Source organism: Nerophis ophidion, linkage group LG01, assembly GCF_033978795.1.
Source record: "Nerophis ophidion isolate RoL-2023_Sa linkage group LG01, RoL_Noph_v1.0, whole genome shotgun sequence".
Classification (NCBI taxonomy): domain Eukaryota; kingdom Metazoa; phylum Chordata; class Actinopteri; order Syngnathiformes; family Syngnathidae; genus Nerophis; species Nerophis ophidion.
Genome location: NC_084611.1, coordinates 92,442,357 through 92,459,133, shown reverse-complemented (window position 1 = coordinate 92,459,133; position 16,777 = coordinate 92,442,357). Strand labels below are relative to the sequence as shown.

Sequence of the window (16,777 nt, the reverse complement as noted above, 5' to 3'; positions counted from 1 at the left end):
TCCTTCAATCCAGCACATCAGCTCTGTTCTGCAGCAACTCTACTGGCTAGCCATCAAACATCATATCCACTTTAAAATAATTCTCCTCACTTTCAAAGCCATCCATAATCTCTCTCTGACCTGATCCATGTCGCCTCGCCCTCACCTTCCCTAAGATCCTCTTCATCCATCCATCTCACTGTCCCCTTATTTAAAGCAGGGGTCACCAACCTTTTGAAAGCAAGAGCTACTTCGTGGGTACTGATTAATGCCAAGGGCTACCAGTTTGATACACACTTCAATAAATTGCCAGGAATAGCCAAATTGCTTAATTTACCTTTAATAAATAAAATTATACATAAAAAAATGGGTATTTCTGTCTGTCATGCCGTGGTACATTTTTTTCCTTTTACGGAAGTTTTTTTTTGTAGAGAATAAATGGTGAAAAAAAACGCTTAATTGAACGGTTTAAAAGAGAAGAAAACACGAAAAAAATAATAATAATTTTGAAACACAGTTTATCTTCAATTTCGACTCTTTAAAATTCAAAATTCAACCGAAAAAATTGAGAAAAACTAGCTAATTCGAGTCTTTTTGAAAACATTTAAAAAAAAAATATTTATTGAACATCATTAGTAAATTTTCCTGATTAAGATTAATTTTAGAATTTTGATGACATGTTTTAAATAGGTTAAAATCCAATCTGCACTTTGTTAGAATATATAACAAATTGGACTGAGCTGTATTTCTAACAAAGACAAATAATTATTTCTTCTAGAACAAAAAATTTAAAAGAAATTCAAAAGACTTTGACAGATTTTCTAGATTTGCCAGAATTTTTTTTTTTTAATTTCAATCATAATAAGTTTGAAGAAATATTTCACAAATATTCTTCGTCGAAAAAACAGAAGCTAAAATGAAGAATTGAATTAAAATGTATTTATTATTCTTTATAAAAAATAAAAAAAAATACTTGAACATTGATTTAAATTGTCAGGAAAGAAGAGGAAGGAATTTCAAAGGTAAATGTGTTTAAAAATCCTAAAATCATTTTTAAGCTTGTATTTTTTCTCTAAAATTGTCTTTCTGAAAGTTATAAGAAGCAAAGTAAAAAAATAAATGAATTTATTTAAACAAGTGAAGACCAAGTCTTTATAATATTTTCAAATTCTATTTGAGTTTTGTCTCTCTTAGAATTATCCAACAAAGCGAAACCAGCTTGCTAGTAAATAAAAAATTAAAAAATAGAGGCAGCTCACTGGTAAGTGCTGCTATTTGAGCTATTTTTAAACAGGCCAGCGGGCGACTCATCTGGTCTTTAAGGGCGACCTGGTCTTGGTGACCCCTGGTCTAGGGGTGTCCTTGAGTGCCTTATAGGTCAAATGTATTATTACTATAAAGGAGACTAACCTGGACCGTGTCGTCACAAGTTGGTCGGGAGTTCGGCGGTGACGATCCAGAGAAGGACGTCACGTTCTCATCTTCCCTTCCGTGCTGTTCCGTCAGGTTCTCTCCGTCTTCAACCACAGGTTCTCCACCCACCAAGCGGGAGCCCAGTCAGAAGTGGTTCTGTGACACCTCCAACAAACAAAGTACACGCACTTCAAATCATTTGAAAAAACAAAAAGACACGTTTCTGTTCCCCTTTTTTTTTTTTATCTCGGATCCTGACTCAGATCCTCTGTTCGCCTCTGGGCTCCGGCCGCCGAAGCACTGGTAGACGCAACAGTAACAGAGTTTTTTTTTAGTCGAGGAGAGAGGGGAAGTGCGGAAGGAGGGATGGAGGAATAGCTAGCGGTAATTAGTGAGTCTGTACCTGACTCTCACTGACATAAGCCCCGCATTCCTCTGAGGGGAGGCGGGGGAGGAAAAGACGGGGGTGGGGGGGTCAGAACACACTTAATGAAGCCATCAGAGAAGACTTCCTTCCAAAGCAGCACTCACTCAGACAAGAAGGTCTTCCTTACAGCGCAGCAAAGTTCAGGTGCGGGATCCTGCGTCCATGGTGCTTCTGTCTCTGCGTCCTCTCTCTCCGGCACCTGTGTGTGCTCACGACTCACCAAACCAGAATGTGTGGCGCTCAAACCCCCGACGCCGCTCCCGCCCTCCCCTCTGTGCTATCACTCCGGATAGGGAAACGCTATCCTTCTGAGAGTGTGTGTGTGTGTCTTGACCGATCTCAGTCCTAGCAGGTGTGTAAGCGGCAGAAGAACAAAAACCTGAATTGAGGCCGCCAGAGCAACATTCCACACCAGGGCTGCAACTCCGGGTACGAGCTAACGATCCCGAGCACTCCCACAGGTGAGCCGCGCCAACGTCGGCGCCTCAAAGCAGGGGTCGGGAACCTTTTTGCCTGAGAGAGCCACGAAAGCCAAATATTTTAAAATGTATTTTCGAGATAGATAGGTAGATAGGTAGGTAGGTAGGTAGGTAGGTAGGTAGGTAGGTAGGTAGGTAGGTAGATAGAACTTTATTGATTCCTTCAGGAGAGTTCCTTCAGGAAAATTAAAATTCCAGCAGCAGTGTACGGAGTTGAAATCCATTTAAAAAACAAAAAAAAGTAAAAAGTAAATAATGGGAGTTTAAAAGGAAACAAAATAGAGAAATATTATCAATCAATCAATCAATCAATGTTTATTTATATAGCCCCAAATCACAAATGTCTCAAAGGACTGCACAAATCATTACGACTACAACATCCTCGGAAGAACCCACAAAAGGGCAAGGAAAACTCACACCCAGTGGGCAGGGAGAATTCACATCCAGTGGGACGCCAGTGACAATGATGACTACGAGAAACCTTGGAGAGGACCTCAGATGTGGGCAACCCACCCTCCTCTAGGGGACCGAAAGCAATGGATGTGGAGCGGGTCTAACATGATACTGTGAAAGTTCAATCCATAGTGGCTCCAACACAGCTGCGAGAGTTCAGTTCAAAGCGGATCCAAGACAGCAGAGAGAGTCCCGTCCACAGGAAACCATCTCAAGCGGAGGCGGATCAGCAGCGTAGACATGTCCCCAACCCATACAGGCGAGCGGTCCATCCTGGGTCTCGACTCTGGACAGCCAGTACCTCATCCATGGTCATCGGACCGGACCCCCTCCACAAGGGAGGGGGGGACATAGGAGAAAGAAAAGAAGCGGCAGATCAACTGGTCTAAAAAGGAGGTCTATTTAAAGGCTAGAGTATACAGATGAGTTTTAAGGTGAGACTTAAATGCTTCTACTGAGGTAGCATCTCGAACTGTTACCGGGAGGGCATTCCAGAGTACTGGAGCCCGAACGGAATACGCTCTATAGCCCGCAGACTTTTTTTGGGCTCTAGGAATCACTAATAAGCCGGAGTCTTTTGAAGGCAGATTTCTTGCCGGGACATATGGTACAATACAATCGGCGAAAAGAATAAAAACAATGGGAATAACAATATAACAGTAAAATAAGAATATAACAAGACAAAGTAGGCAGTAGTGACCATGTTATGAAAACGTATTGCACTGTTAATGTTTTGTATCCCCTGTCATCCTAGTACCCCCCGTCCTAGAGAGGAGTTGTACAGTCTAATGGCGTGTGGGACAAAGGAGTTCTTGAGTCTATTAGTCCTGCACTTGGGATGAAGCAGTCTAGAACTGAACAGGCTCCTCTGGCTACTGATAACACTATGCAGAGGGTGACTGGCATCATCCAGGATGCTCACTAGTTTGTCCACAGTCCTCTTCTCTGCCACCCTAGCCAGTGAGTCCAGTTTCATTCCCATTGTAGAACCGGCCCGCCTGATCAGTTTCTGAAGTCTGGAGCTGTCCTTCTTAGATGTACTGCCCCCCCAGCACACTACCATGTAGAACAGAACACTGGCAACCACAGACTGGTAGTACATCCACAGGATATTGAAGGAGTGCAGTCTCCTGAGAAAGAACAGCCTGCTCTGTCCTTTCTTGTACTGGTGGTCCGTGTTAACAGTCCAGTCCAGCTTATTGTCCACCCAAACCCCGAGGTACTTGAATGAGTCCACGGTCTGTACCACAATAGGTTGTGACCGTGGACTCGACCTCCCAAAGTCAATGACCAGCTCCTTGGTCTTTGATGGATTGAGCATATAAAAGAGAGCCATATAATATGTTTTAACACTGAATACAACAAAACGCGTGCATTTTTAAGTAGGACTAACATTCTTTAAGTGTAATAAGTCTCTTTTCTTTTTAAGAAGATTTTTATTCTGAAGTTAACCAATAATAAAGTATCAATCAATCAATCAATGTTTACTTATATAGCCCTAAATCACTAGTGTCTCAAAGGGCTGCACAAACCACTACCACATCCTCGGTAGGCCCACATAAGGGCAAGGAAAACTCACACCCAGTGGGACATCGGTGACAATGATGACTATGAGAACCTTGGAGAGGAGGAAAGCAATGGATGTCGAGCGGGTCTAACATGATACTGTGAAAGTTCAATCCATAATGGATCCAACACAGTCGCGAGAGTCCAGTCCAAAGCGGATCCAACACAGCAGCGAGAGTCCCGTTCACAGCGGAGCCAGCAGGAAACCATCCCAAGCGGAGGCGGATCAGCAGCCGATACACAGGCAAGCAGTACATGGCCACCGGATCGGACCGGACCCCCTCCACAAGGGAGAGTGGGACATAGGAGAAAAAGAAACGGCAGATCAACTGGTCTAAAAAGGGAGTCTATTAATGCGACTTCATGAACAGGTATGGTAGGAAACGGTTAAAACGGTTGGATGGATTAAAATGCATGAGGATATTTTATATTTTGAATGTTATTTTTAACACTGTGATTATGTTATAGTCATTTTGTATACCTATTATCACACAACTTTTATGCTTAAGGGCCGTTGCTATAATTATTGTCAATCGTAGTAAAGTGGTATTTTTCTTTCTCCGTGCAAAGCTGGCAATCTGGTATCAGTGTCTGTGTTCAATCTGGTATCAGTGTCTGTGTTCAGGAACGGCCTGCTGACTGCCAAGGTCGAACACCGCAGAGAGACAAGGCGATATCACCAGCATCAACACGTTTGCATTTTTGTACAAACATCTTAAAACTCATCTGTATACTCTAGCCTTTAAATAGACCTCCTTTTTAGACCAGTTGATCTGCCGCTTCTTTTCTTTCTCCTATGTCCCCCCCTCCCTTGTGGAGGGGGTCCGGTCCGATGACCATGGATGAAGTACTGACTGTCCAGAGTCGAGACCCAGGATGGACCGCTCGTCGGGACCCAGGATGGACCGCTCGCCTGTATCGGTTGGGGACATCTCTACGCTGCTGATCCGCTTGAGATGGTTTCCTGTGGACGGGACTCTCACTGCTGTCTTGGAGCCACTATGGATTGAACTTTCACAGTATCATGTTGGACCCGCTCGACATCCATTGCTTCGGTCCCCTAGAGGGGGGGGGTTGCCCACATCTGAGGTCCTCTCCAAGGTTTCTCATAGTCAGCATTGTCGCTGGCGTCCCACTGAATGTGAATTCTCCCTGCCCACTGGGTGTGAGTTTTCCTTGCCCTTTTGTGGGTTCTTCCGAGGATGTTGTAGTCGTAATGATTTGTGCAGTCCTTTGAGACATTTGTGATTTGGGGCTATATAAATAAACATTGATTGATTGATTGATATATTGTGTCTGACTGGAGTTGTCGGGCTTACCCCCTTCTCCAAGCGACAGCTTCAGTGATGTTAAAAATGGACCTCCCAAATAAATAGAGGAAGCACGCGGGCTGGACTTTTACAACGTAGTTTGGATCTCTAACTAGAATGCAGCCCAAAACACGTCTCCTCATTGAGACAAGTTTAACTCTGTCTCTGCATGATTCCTTGCTTCTCGTCTGTTTAATAAATGTCATCAGTGTTTGAACGTGACAGATTACCAGCGGATATATTCATTTCTTATCGTGTTAAGCAATGTCAGCTAAGATTTACCTGAGAGCCAGAAGCACTGATCATAAGAGCCACATTTGTCTCTAGAGCCATAGGTTCCCTGCCTCAAAGAGTCGCGCGGCGTTCCCTCGCCCGACGTAGCGCAGGATCCCCGCTGCAAGCACAACTTTACAGTAATAACAACTCAGATTACTCTCTGCCTGTTGTGATGCCGAGCAACTGGGAGGCGGCGGAACGGGAAGAACTGGACTCCACACGGGCAGGTTCTCTTCCTTCCTACAGGTTTCTTCGCAACTGACAAGTACAAACCCTGTTTCCATATGAGTTGGGAAATTGTGTTAGATGTAAATATAAACAGAATACAATGATTTGCAAATCATCTTCAACCCATATTCAGTTGAATATGCTACAAAGACAACATATTTGATGTTCAAACTCATAAACTTTATTTTTTTTGCAAATAACAATTAACTTAGAAGTTCATGGCTGCAAAAAGTGGCAAAGTAGTTGGGAAAGGGCATGTTCACCACTGTGTTACATCACCTTTTCTTTTAAAGGGGAACATTATCAGCAGACCTATGTAAGTGTCAATATATACCTTGATGGTGCAGAAAAAAGACCATCTATTTTTTAACCGATTTCGAACTCTAAATGGGCGAATTTTGGCGAATAAAACGCATTTCTGTTGATCGCGCTGGAGGCGATGACGTCAGAATGTGACGTTGCCGAGGTAACACACCCGCCATTTTCATTTTCAACACATTACAAACACCGGGTCTCAGCTCTGTTATTTTCCGTTTTTTTGACTATTTTTTGGAACCATGGAGACATCATGCCTCGTGGGTGTGTTGTCGGAGGGTGTAACAACACTAACAGGGAGGGATTCAAGTTGCACCACTGGCCCCAAGATGCCAAAGTGTCTGCCGCCAGACCCCCATTGAATGTGCCACAGTGTCTCCACATTTGACCGGCGATGCTAAGGCAGACATGGCACAGAGATGTATGGATAACCTGCAGATGCATTTGCAACGATAGTCAACGAAATCACAAAGGTGAGTTTTGTTGATGTTGACTGCCAGCTAATCGATGCTAACATGCGATTTACCGGCGGTGCTAAAGCAGACATGGTACACAGATGTATGGATAACCTGCAGATGCATTTGCAACTATATTAAGTTTCCTTCCACCCACATTTAATGCGAAACAAACACTTACCAATCGATGGATTTAAGTTGCTCCAGTGTCAAAAGATGCGAAAGTCCTGATCGTTTGGTCCGCACATTTTACCGGCGATGCTAACGCAGCTATTCGGCCATGCTATGGCTATGAATAGCGTCAATAGCTATTCGCTCAATAGCTTCAGTTTCTTCTTCAATATTTTCATATTCCAACCATCTGTTTCAATACATGCGTAATCTGTTGAATCGCTTAAGTCGCTGAAATCCGAGTTTGAATCCGAGCTAATGTCGCTATATCTTGCTGTGGTATTCCCATTGTTTGTTTACATTGGCAGCACTGTGTGACGTCACAGGGAAATGGCCAGTGTCTTCGCAGAGAGCGAAAATAAGGCACTTTAAAGCTTTATTTAGGGATATTCCGAGACCGGTAAAAGTTTGAAAAAAACTTCAAAAAATACAACAAGCCACTGGGAACTGATTTTTATTGTTTTTAACCCTTTTGAAATTGTGATAATGTTCCCCTTTAAATGTAAATATAAACAGAATACAATGATTAGCAAATCCTTTTCAACCCATATTCAATTGAATATGGGTTGAAAAGGATTTGCAAAAGACAAGATATTTGATGTTCAAACTCATAAAACTTTTTTTTTTTTTGCAAATAATAATTAACTTAGAATTCCATGGCTGCAACACGTGCCAAAGTAGTTGGGAAAGGGCATGTTCACCACTGTGTTACATCACCTTTTCTTTTAACAACACTCAATAAACGTTTGGGAACTGAGGAAACTAATTGTTGAAGCTTTGAAAGTGGAATTCTTTCCCATTCTTGTTTTATGTAGAGCTTCAGTCCTTCAACAGTCCGGGGTCTCCGCTGTCCTATTTCATGTTCTAAAACTGGTCGACAATTTGCTTACAAATTGGTGACCCTAGCCCCATCCTTTCTTGTGAAAGACTGAGCATTTTTGGGAAGCTGTTTTTATAGCCAATCATGGCACCCACCTGTTCCCAATTAGCCTACACACCTGTGGGATGTTCTAAATAAGTGTTTGATGAGCATTCCTCAACTTTCCCATCTTCTTTGTCACGTGTTGCTGGCATCAAATTCTAAAGTTAATGATTATTTGCCCAAAAAAAAAACTGTTCATGAGTTTGAACATCAAATATGTTGTCTTTGTAGCATATTCAACTGAATATGGCTTGAAAAGGATTTGCAAATCATTGTATTCTGTTTATATTTACATCTAACACAATTTCCCAACTCATATGGAAACAGGGTTTGTAAAATGGTGACGATACAAACTAAAAAAAAAAAAATATCGGCAGCCATCTTTGATTTAGCTGACGATTCTGAATGACTATTTTATTATGTTTAATGCAGATTAAAGATTAAAGTAATAACCTGGCCAGAAATGGAAAGGGTCAAAGTTGTGTAGCCCCCCTCCTTCTCTCCCTGACTGAGGTTGCCAGATCTGCAGACCAGCTCCATGGTCTAAGCGACTCTGAGGAACTTCAAACTTCCACTGCCTCTTACTAGGGCAGAGGTCAGCAACACAACATGTTGAAAGAGCAAAAAATGAAAAGCCGTATATAAGTGTTATAATGAAGGCAACACATGAGGATAAATGTCTATAGTAGCCTACTATCAAAATGAATTTTAAAGTCTTATATAAGTGTTATAATGAAGGCAACACATGATGTAAGTGTCTATATTAGCCTACTATCAAAATGACTTTAAAAGTCTTATATAAGTGTTATAATGAAGGCAACACATGAGGATAAATGTCTATAGTAGCCTACTATCAAAATGACTTTAAAAGTCTTATATAAGTGTTATAATGAAGGCAACACATGATGTAAGTGTCTATATTAGCCTACTATCAAAATGACTTTAAAAGTCTTATGTAAGTGTTATAATGAAGACAACACATGATGTAAGTGTCTATATTAGCCTACTATCAAAATGACTCTAAAAGTCTTATGTAAGTGTTATAATGAAGACAACACATGATGTAAGTGTCTATATTAGCCTACTATCAAAATGACTTTAAAAGTTTTATATAAGTGTTATAATGAAGACAACAAATGATGTAAGTGTCTATATTAGCTATAATAGCCTACTATCAAAATGACTTTAAAAGTATTATATAAGTGTTGTAATGAAGACAACACATGATGTAAGTGTCTATATTAGCCTACTATCAAAATGACTTTAAAAGTATTATATAAGTGTTGTAATGAAGACAACACATGATGTAAGTGTCTATATTAGCCTACTATCAAAATGACTTTAAAAGTATTATATAAGTGTTGTAATGAAGACAACACATGATGTAAGTGTCTATATTAGCCTACTATCAAAATGACTTTAAAAGTCGTATATAAGTGTTATAATGAAGACAACACATGATGTAAGTGTCTATATTAGCCTACTATCAAAATGACTTTAAAAGTCTTATATAAGTGTTACAATGAAGGCAACACATGATGTAAGTGTCTATATTAGCCTACTATCAAAATGACTTTAAGTCTTATATAAGTGTTATAATGAAGACAACACATGATGTAAGTGTCTATATTAGCCTACTGTCAAAATGACTTTAAGTCTTATATAAGTGTTATAATGAAGACAACACATGATGTAAGTGTCTGTATTAGCCTACTATCAAAATGACTTTAAAAGTCTTATATAAGTGTTATAATGAAGACAACACATGATGTAAGTGTCTATATTAGCCTACTATCAAAATGACTTTAAAAGTATTATATAAGTGTTGTAATGAAGACAACACATGATGTAAGTGTCTATATTAGCCTACTATCAAAATGACTTTAAAAGTCTTATATAAGTGTTATAATGAAGACAACAAATGATGTGTCTATATTAGCTATAATAGCCTACTATCAAAATGACTTTAAAAGTATTATATAAGTGTTGTAATGAAGACAACACATGATGTAAGTGTCTATATTAGCCTACTATCAAAATGACTTTAAAAGTCGTATATAAGTGTTATAATGAAGACAACACATGATGTAAGTGTCTATATTAGCCTACTATCAAAATGACTTTAAAAGTCTTATATAAGTGTTACAATGAAGGCAACACATGATGTAAGTGTCTATATTAGCCTACTATCAAAATGACTTTAAGTCTTATATAAGTGTTATAATGAAGACAACACATGATGTAAGTGTCTATATTAGCCTACTGTCAAAATGACTTTAAGTCTTATATAAGTGTTATAATGAAGACAACACATGATGTAAGTGTCTATATTAGCCTACTATCAAAATGACTTTAAAAGTCTTATATAAGTGTTATAATGAAGACAACACATGATGTAAGTGTCTATATTAGCCTACTATCAAAATGACTTTAAAAGTCTTATATAAGTGTTATAATGAAGACAACACATGATGTAAGTGTCTATATTAGCCTACTATCAAAATGACTCTAAAAGTCTTATATAAGTGTTATAATGAAGACAACACATGATGTAAGTGTCTATATTAGCCTACTATCAAAATGACTTTAAAAGTCTTATTCAAGTGTTATAATGAAGGCAACACATGATGTAAGTGTCTATATTAGCCTACTATCAAAATGACTTTAAAAGTCTTATATAAGTGTTATAATGAATACAACACATGATGTAAGTGTCTATATTAGCCTACTATCAAAATGACTTTTAAAGTCTTATATAAGTGTTATAATGAAGACAACACATGATGTAAGTGTCTATATTAGCCTTCTATCAAAATGACTTTAAAAGTCTTATATAAGTGTTATAATGAAGGCAACACATGATGTAAGTGTCTATATTAGCCTACTATCAAAATGACTTTAAAAGTCTTATATAAGTGTTATAATGAAGGCAACACATGATGTAAGTGTCTATATTAGCCTACTATCAAAATGACTTTAAAAGTCTTATTCAAGTGATATAATGAATACAACACATGATGTAAGTGTCTATATTAGCCTACTATCAAAATGACTTTAAAAGTCTTATATAAGTGTTACAATGAAGGCAACACATGATGTAAGTGTCTATATTAGCCTACTATCAAAACGACTTTAAAAGTCTTATATAAGTGTTGTAATGAAGACAACACATGATGTAAGTGTCTATATTAGCCTACTATCAAAATGACTCTAAAAGTCTTATATAAGTGTTATAATGAAGACAACACATGATGTGTCTATATTAGCCTACTATCAAAATGACTTTAAAAGTCTTATATAAGTGTTATAATGAAGACAACACATGATGTAAGTGTCTATATTAGCCTACTATCAAAATGACTTTAAAAGTCTTATATAAGTGTTATAATGAAGACAACACGTGATGTAAGTGTCTATATTAGCCTACTATCAAAATGAATTTAAAAGTCTTATATAAGTGTTTTAATGAAGGCAACACATGACGATAAATGTCTATATTAGCCTACTATCAAAATGACTTTAAAAGTCTTATTCAAGTGTTATAATGAAGGCAACACATGAGGATAAATGTCTATTAGCCTACTATCAATATGACTTTAAAAGTCTTATTCAAGTGTTATAATGAAGACAACACATGATGTAAGTGTCTATATTAGCTATAAAAGCCTACTATCAAAATGACTTTAAAAGTCTTATATAAGTGTTGTAATGAAGACAACACATGATGTAAGTGTCTATATTAGCCTACTATCAAAATGACTTTAAAAGTCTTATATAAGTGTTATAATGAAGACAACAAATGATGTAAGTGTCTATATTAGCTATAAAAGCCTACTATCAAAATGACTTTAAAAGTCTTATATAAGTGTTATAATGAAGGCAACACATGATGTAAGTGTCTATATTAGCCTACTATCAAAATGACTTTAAAAGTCTTATATAAGTGTTGTAATGAAGACAACACATGATGTAAGTGTCTATATTAGCCTACTGTCAAAATGACTTTAAAAGTCTTATATAAGTGTTATAATGAAGACAACACATGATGTAAGTGTCTATATTAGCCTACTATCAAAATGACTTTAAAAGTCTTATATAAGTGTTACAATGAAGACAACACATGATGTAAGTGTCTATATTAGCCTACTATCAAAATGACTTTAAAAGTCTTATATAAGTGTTACAATGAAGACAACACATGATGTAAGTGTCTATATTAGCCTACTGTCAAAATGACTTTAAAAGTCTTATATAAGTGTTATAATGAAGACAACACATGATGTAAGTGTCTATATTAGCCTACTGTCAAAATGACTTTAAAAGTCTTATATAAGTGTTATAATGAAGACAACACATGATGTAAGTGTCTATATTAGCCTACTATCAAAATGACTTTAAAAGTCTTATATAAGTGTTACAATGAAGACAACACATGATGTAAGTGTCTATATTAGCCTACTATCAAAATGACTTTAAAAGTCTTCTATCAGTGTTACAATGAAGACAACACGTGATGTAAGTGTCTATATTAGCCCACATTTTTCAACTGATTCAAACCATTCCACCTTCAACATATTCCAATCATCCTAGACATTCAAACTATCATTTTCTCAAGTTCCAAAAAAATTCCAGGAATTCCCATTTATTTCACCCTGTTTCCTGTCGACTACTCCTTCCACATGTTTCAACACACTTCAAGCGTTCCACCGTCAAAACGTTCCACTTAATCAGAACAAAAAAACAAGTTGTTTTTTCAATTGGAAAAATCTCCGGCTTTCCCGAAATTCCAGCAATTAAAAAAGTTACTACTTGAATATTTGTTGACTGATTTAAAGAAATGCTAACACCAATTCAGCTCATTCAGGACATTTATGCTATTAATCTTTTATAACAAAAAACAACATTTTTTTTCCCAAAATTCCCAAATTTCCAGAGAGTTCCCATTAAAATGAACGAGACATTTTTCCAAGTTGCACAATTCCCACTTTTTTCAAGCTATTCAAACCATTCCACCTTCAACATATTCCACTCATCCTGGACATTCAAACTAACATTTTTCCAAGTTCCAAAAAAATTCCAATAGTTCCCAGAATTCTCGTTTTTTCAAACTCTTTTTTGACCCTTTTTCCTGTCGACTACTCCTTCCACATGTTTCAACACATTTAAAGCGTTCCACCGTCAAAACGTTCCTCATAAACAATCCAATCCACTTTATTTATATAGCACATTTAAACAACAATAACGTTTCCAAAGTGCTGCACAGTCATGTTAAAAACAATATTAAAAAAAAAAACAAAAAAAACATTATGCTCCACCAGAGACTGAATAAAACAAAAAATTAATAAAAATAAAACCAATAAAAACAATATAAAAACAAAATTTGATTAAAAACTATTTTAAAAGGGTAAAATCAATTAAAACAGTAAAATAAAAATGAAAGTGTATAAAAAACACAGAGGACAACAGAGGACCACACAACTCACGTAGTGTTAAAAGCCAAAGAATAAAAGTGGGTCTTAAGACAAGACTTAAAACACTCCAGTAATCAGAACCAAAAACCAAGTTGTTTTCAACTAAAAAAAAATCCAGCAAAAAACTAAAAAACATTTGTCAACTGATTAGAAAAATTCCAACACCAACTGATTCAACTCATTCAGGACATTTATGCTATTAATCTTTTATAACAAAAAACAACATTTTTTTTCCCAAAATTCCCAAATTTCCAGAGAGTTCCCATTGAAATGAACGGGACATTTTTCCAAGTTGCACAATTCCCACATTTTTCAAGCTATTCAAACCATTCCACCTTCAACATATTCCACTCATCCTGGACATTCAAACTATCATTTTTCCAAGTTCCAAAAAATTCCAATAGTTCCCAGAATTCTCGTTTTTTTCAAAGTCTTTTTTGACCCTTTTTCCTGTCGACTACTCCTTCCACATGTTTCAACACATTTAAAGCGTTCCACCGTCAAAACGTTCCTCTTAATCAATCCGATCCACTTTATTTATATAGCACATTTAAACAACAATAACGTTTCCAAAGTGCTGCACAGCCATGTTAAAAACAATATTAAAAAAAAAAAAAAAAACATTATGCTCCACCAGAGACTGAATAAAACAAAAAATTAATAAAAATAAAACCAATAAAAACAATATAAAAACAAAATTTGATTAAAAACTATTTAAAAGGGTAAAATCAATTAAAACAGTAAAATAAAAATGAAAGTGTATAAAAAACACAGAGGACAACAGAGGACCACACAACTCACGTAGTGTTAAAAGCCAAAGAATAAAAGTGGGTCTTAAGACAAGACTTAAAACACTCCAGTAATCAGAACCAAAAACCAAGTTGTTTTCAACTAAAAAAAAATCCAGCAAAAAACTAAAAAACATTTGTCAACTGATTAGAACAATTCCAACACCAACTGACTCAGCTCATTCAGGACATTTATGCTATTAATCTTTTATAACAAAAAACATTTTTTTCCCAAAATTCCTAAATTTCCAGAGAGTTCCCATTGAAATGAACGGGACATTTTTCCAAATTCCACAATTCCCACATTTTTCAAACGATTCAAACCTTCCACTCATCCTGGACATTCAAACTAACAAATTCCTAAGTTCCAAACCAAATCCCAGCATTGGAACATTCACACCTCATCTAGTTGGAGTCCACCTTCATGTCTGCAGGTGGACTTCTAGTTCCTCCACATGTTTGTCCTTCATCTCCACCTCACCACCGTGCTGGTGTGATCACACACTGCAGCCTCCACACACTCCCAAAAATCCCCTCTCCTTCCTCCACCTGCGCTCACATACCTGAGGACTCAAAGTGGGCGGGGCCAGGTGCTTCCTTTCCTCCTGCTCTTGTGCGGCTCTTTGCAGCACCTGGTCGTCATGGAGATGAAGCCGGGGAGACCGCTAGAAGGACACTGACCGGGCCGAGGACACCAGAGAGGAAGCTGGATTTCTGTTTATGGCAGCAACACACGCACACACACACACACACACACACACACACACACACACACACACACGGTAGGGAACTTGTGTGAATAGGAAACTGAGATTGAGTCAGACGTGCTCACCCAGAGAGAAGTAAGGTTTCAACAGAGCAGCTGAACCGTGTGCTGGGAGGAGGCTGAGGCCGCTGGATGTGTTGCTCAACTTCACACAAACATAACACCAAATCATGGACACTTTTATAGACTATAAGGCGCACTTAAGTCCTGTCATTTTCTCAAAAATCGACACTGCGCCTTAAAACCTGGTGCGCACAATGTACGGAATAATTCTGGTTGTGCTTACCGGCCTTTAAAGCTATTTTTTTTGGTACATGGTGCAATGATATGTGTGACCAGGAGATGGCAGTCACACATAAGAGATACGTGTAGACTGCAATATGATGGCAGTCACACATAAAAGATACGTGCAGACTGCAATATGATGGCAGTCACACATAAGAGACACGTGTAGACTGCAATATGATGGCAGTCACACATAAAAGATACGTGTAGACTGCAATATGATGGCAGTCACACATAAGAGACACGTGCAGACTGCAATATGATGGCAGTCACACATAAGAGATATGTGTAAACTGCAATATGATGGCAGTCACACATAAGAGATACGTGTAGACTGTAATATGATGGCAGTCACACATAAGAGATAGGTGTAGACTGCAATATGATGGCAGTCACACATAAGAGATATGTGTAGACTGCAATATGATGGCAGTCACACATAAGAGATACGTGCGAACTGCAATATGATGGCAGTCACACATAAGAGATACGGACAGACTGCCATATGATGGCAGTCACACATAAGAGATACGTGTAGACTGCAAGATGATGGCAGTCACACATAAGAGATACGTGTAGACTGCAATATGATGGCAGTCACACATAAAAGATACGTGCAGACTGCAATATGATGGCAGTCACACATTAGATATGTGTAGACTGAAATATGATGGCAGTCACACATAAGAGACATGTGTAGACTGCAATATGATGGCAGTCACACATTAGAGATACGTGTAGACTGCAATATGATGGCAGTCACACATAAGAGATACGTGTAGACTGCAATATGATGGCAGACACACATAAGAGATAGGTGTAGACTGCAATATGATGGCAGTCACACATAAGAGATAAGCGTAGAATGCAATATGATGGCAGTCACACATAAGAGATAGGTGTAGACTGCAATATGATGGCAGACACACATAAGAGACACGTGTGGACTGAAATATGATGGCAGTCACACATAAGAGATAGGTGTAGACTGCAATATGATGGCAGTCACACATAAGAGATAAGCGTAGACTGCAATATGATGGCAGTCACACATAAGAGATAAGCGTAGAATGCAATATGATGGCAGTCACACATAAGAGATAGGTGTAGACTGCCATATGATGGCAGTCACACATAAGAGATAAGCGTAGACTGCAATATGATGGCAGTCACACATAAGAGATAAGCGTAGAATGCAATATGACGGCAGTCACACATAAGAGCTGAGCCATGCGGAAAAAACACTTGTCTGACATCCTGTTGAGAGGCGCTTTGTCGCCACCAAGCGGTGCGGAGGACAAACACACCGGGTCACATTAACAGACTTTTGTGTAAACACCTCGCCTAGAAGAAGAATGATGGCAAAACAAACGCAGACACAGCACACACACACACACACACACACACACACACACACACACACACACACACACACACACACACACACACACACAAGTTGTAAAGCCAAACAGT

The 16,777-nt window shown here is 38.1% G+C and overlaps 1 protein-coding gene across 9 annotated transcripts in view; it reads right to left on the bottom strand.

Annotated features, from left to right (window-relative positions):
- Positions 1–14,944, bottom strand: part of rbm47 (RNA binding motif protein 47) — a 125,810-nt gene extending 110,866 nt beyond the window's left edge. For 3 of the 9 annotated variants that reach the window (XM_061916358.1, XM_061916398.1, XM_061916406.1), the window contains exons 1-2: positions 1,924–2,177; positions 1,390–1,557 (exon numbers count right to left, since the gene is read on the bottom strand). The gene's annotated coding sequence lies outside the window, so the exon portion shown is untranslated. Of the gene's footprint in view, positions 1–1,389; positions 1,558–1,923; positions 2,188–14,816 lie in introns of those variants that run through there. The other 6 variants (XM_061916414.1, XM_061916421.1, XM_061916379.1 and 3 more) reach the window with 5 other exon arrangements.
- Positions 14,945–16,777: the final 1,833 nt, after the last annotated feature.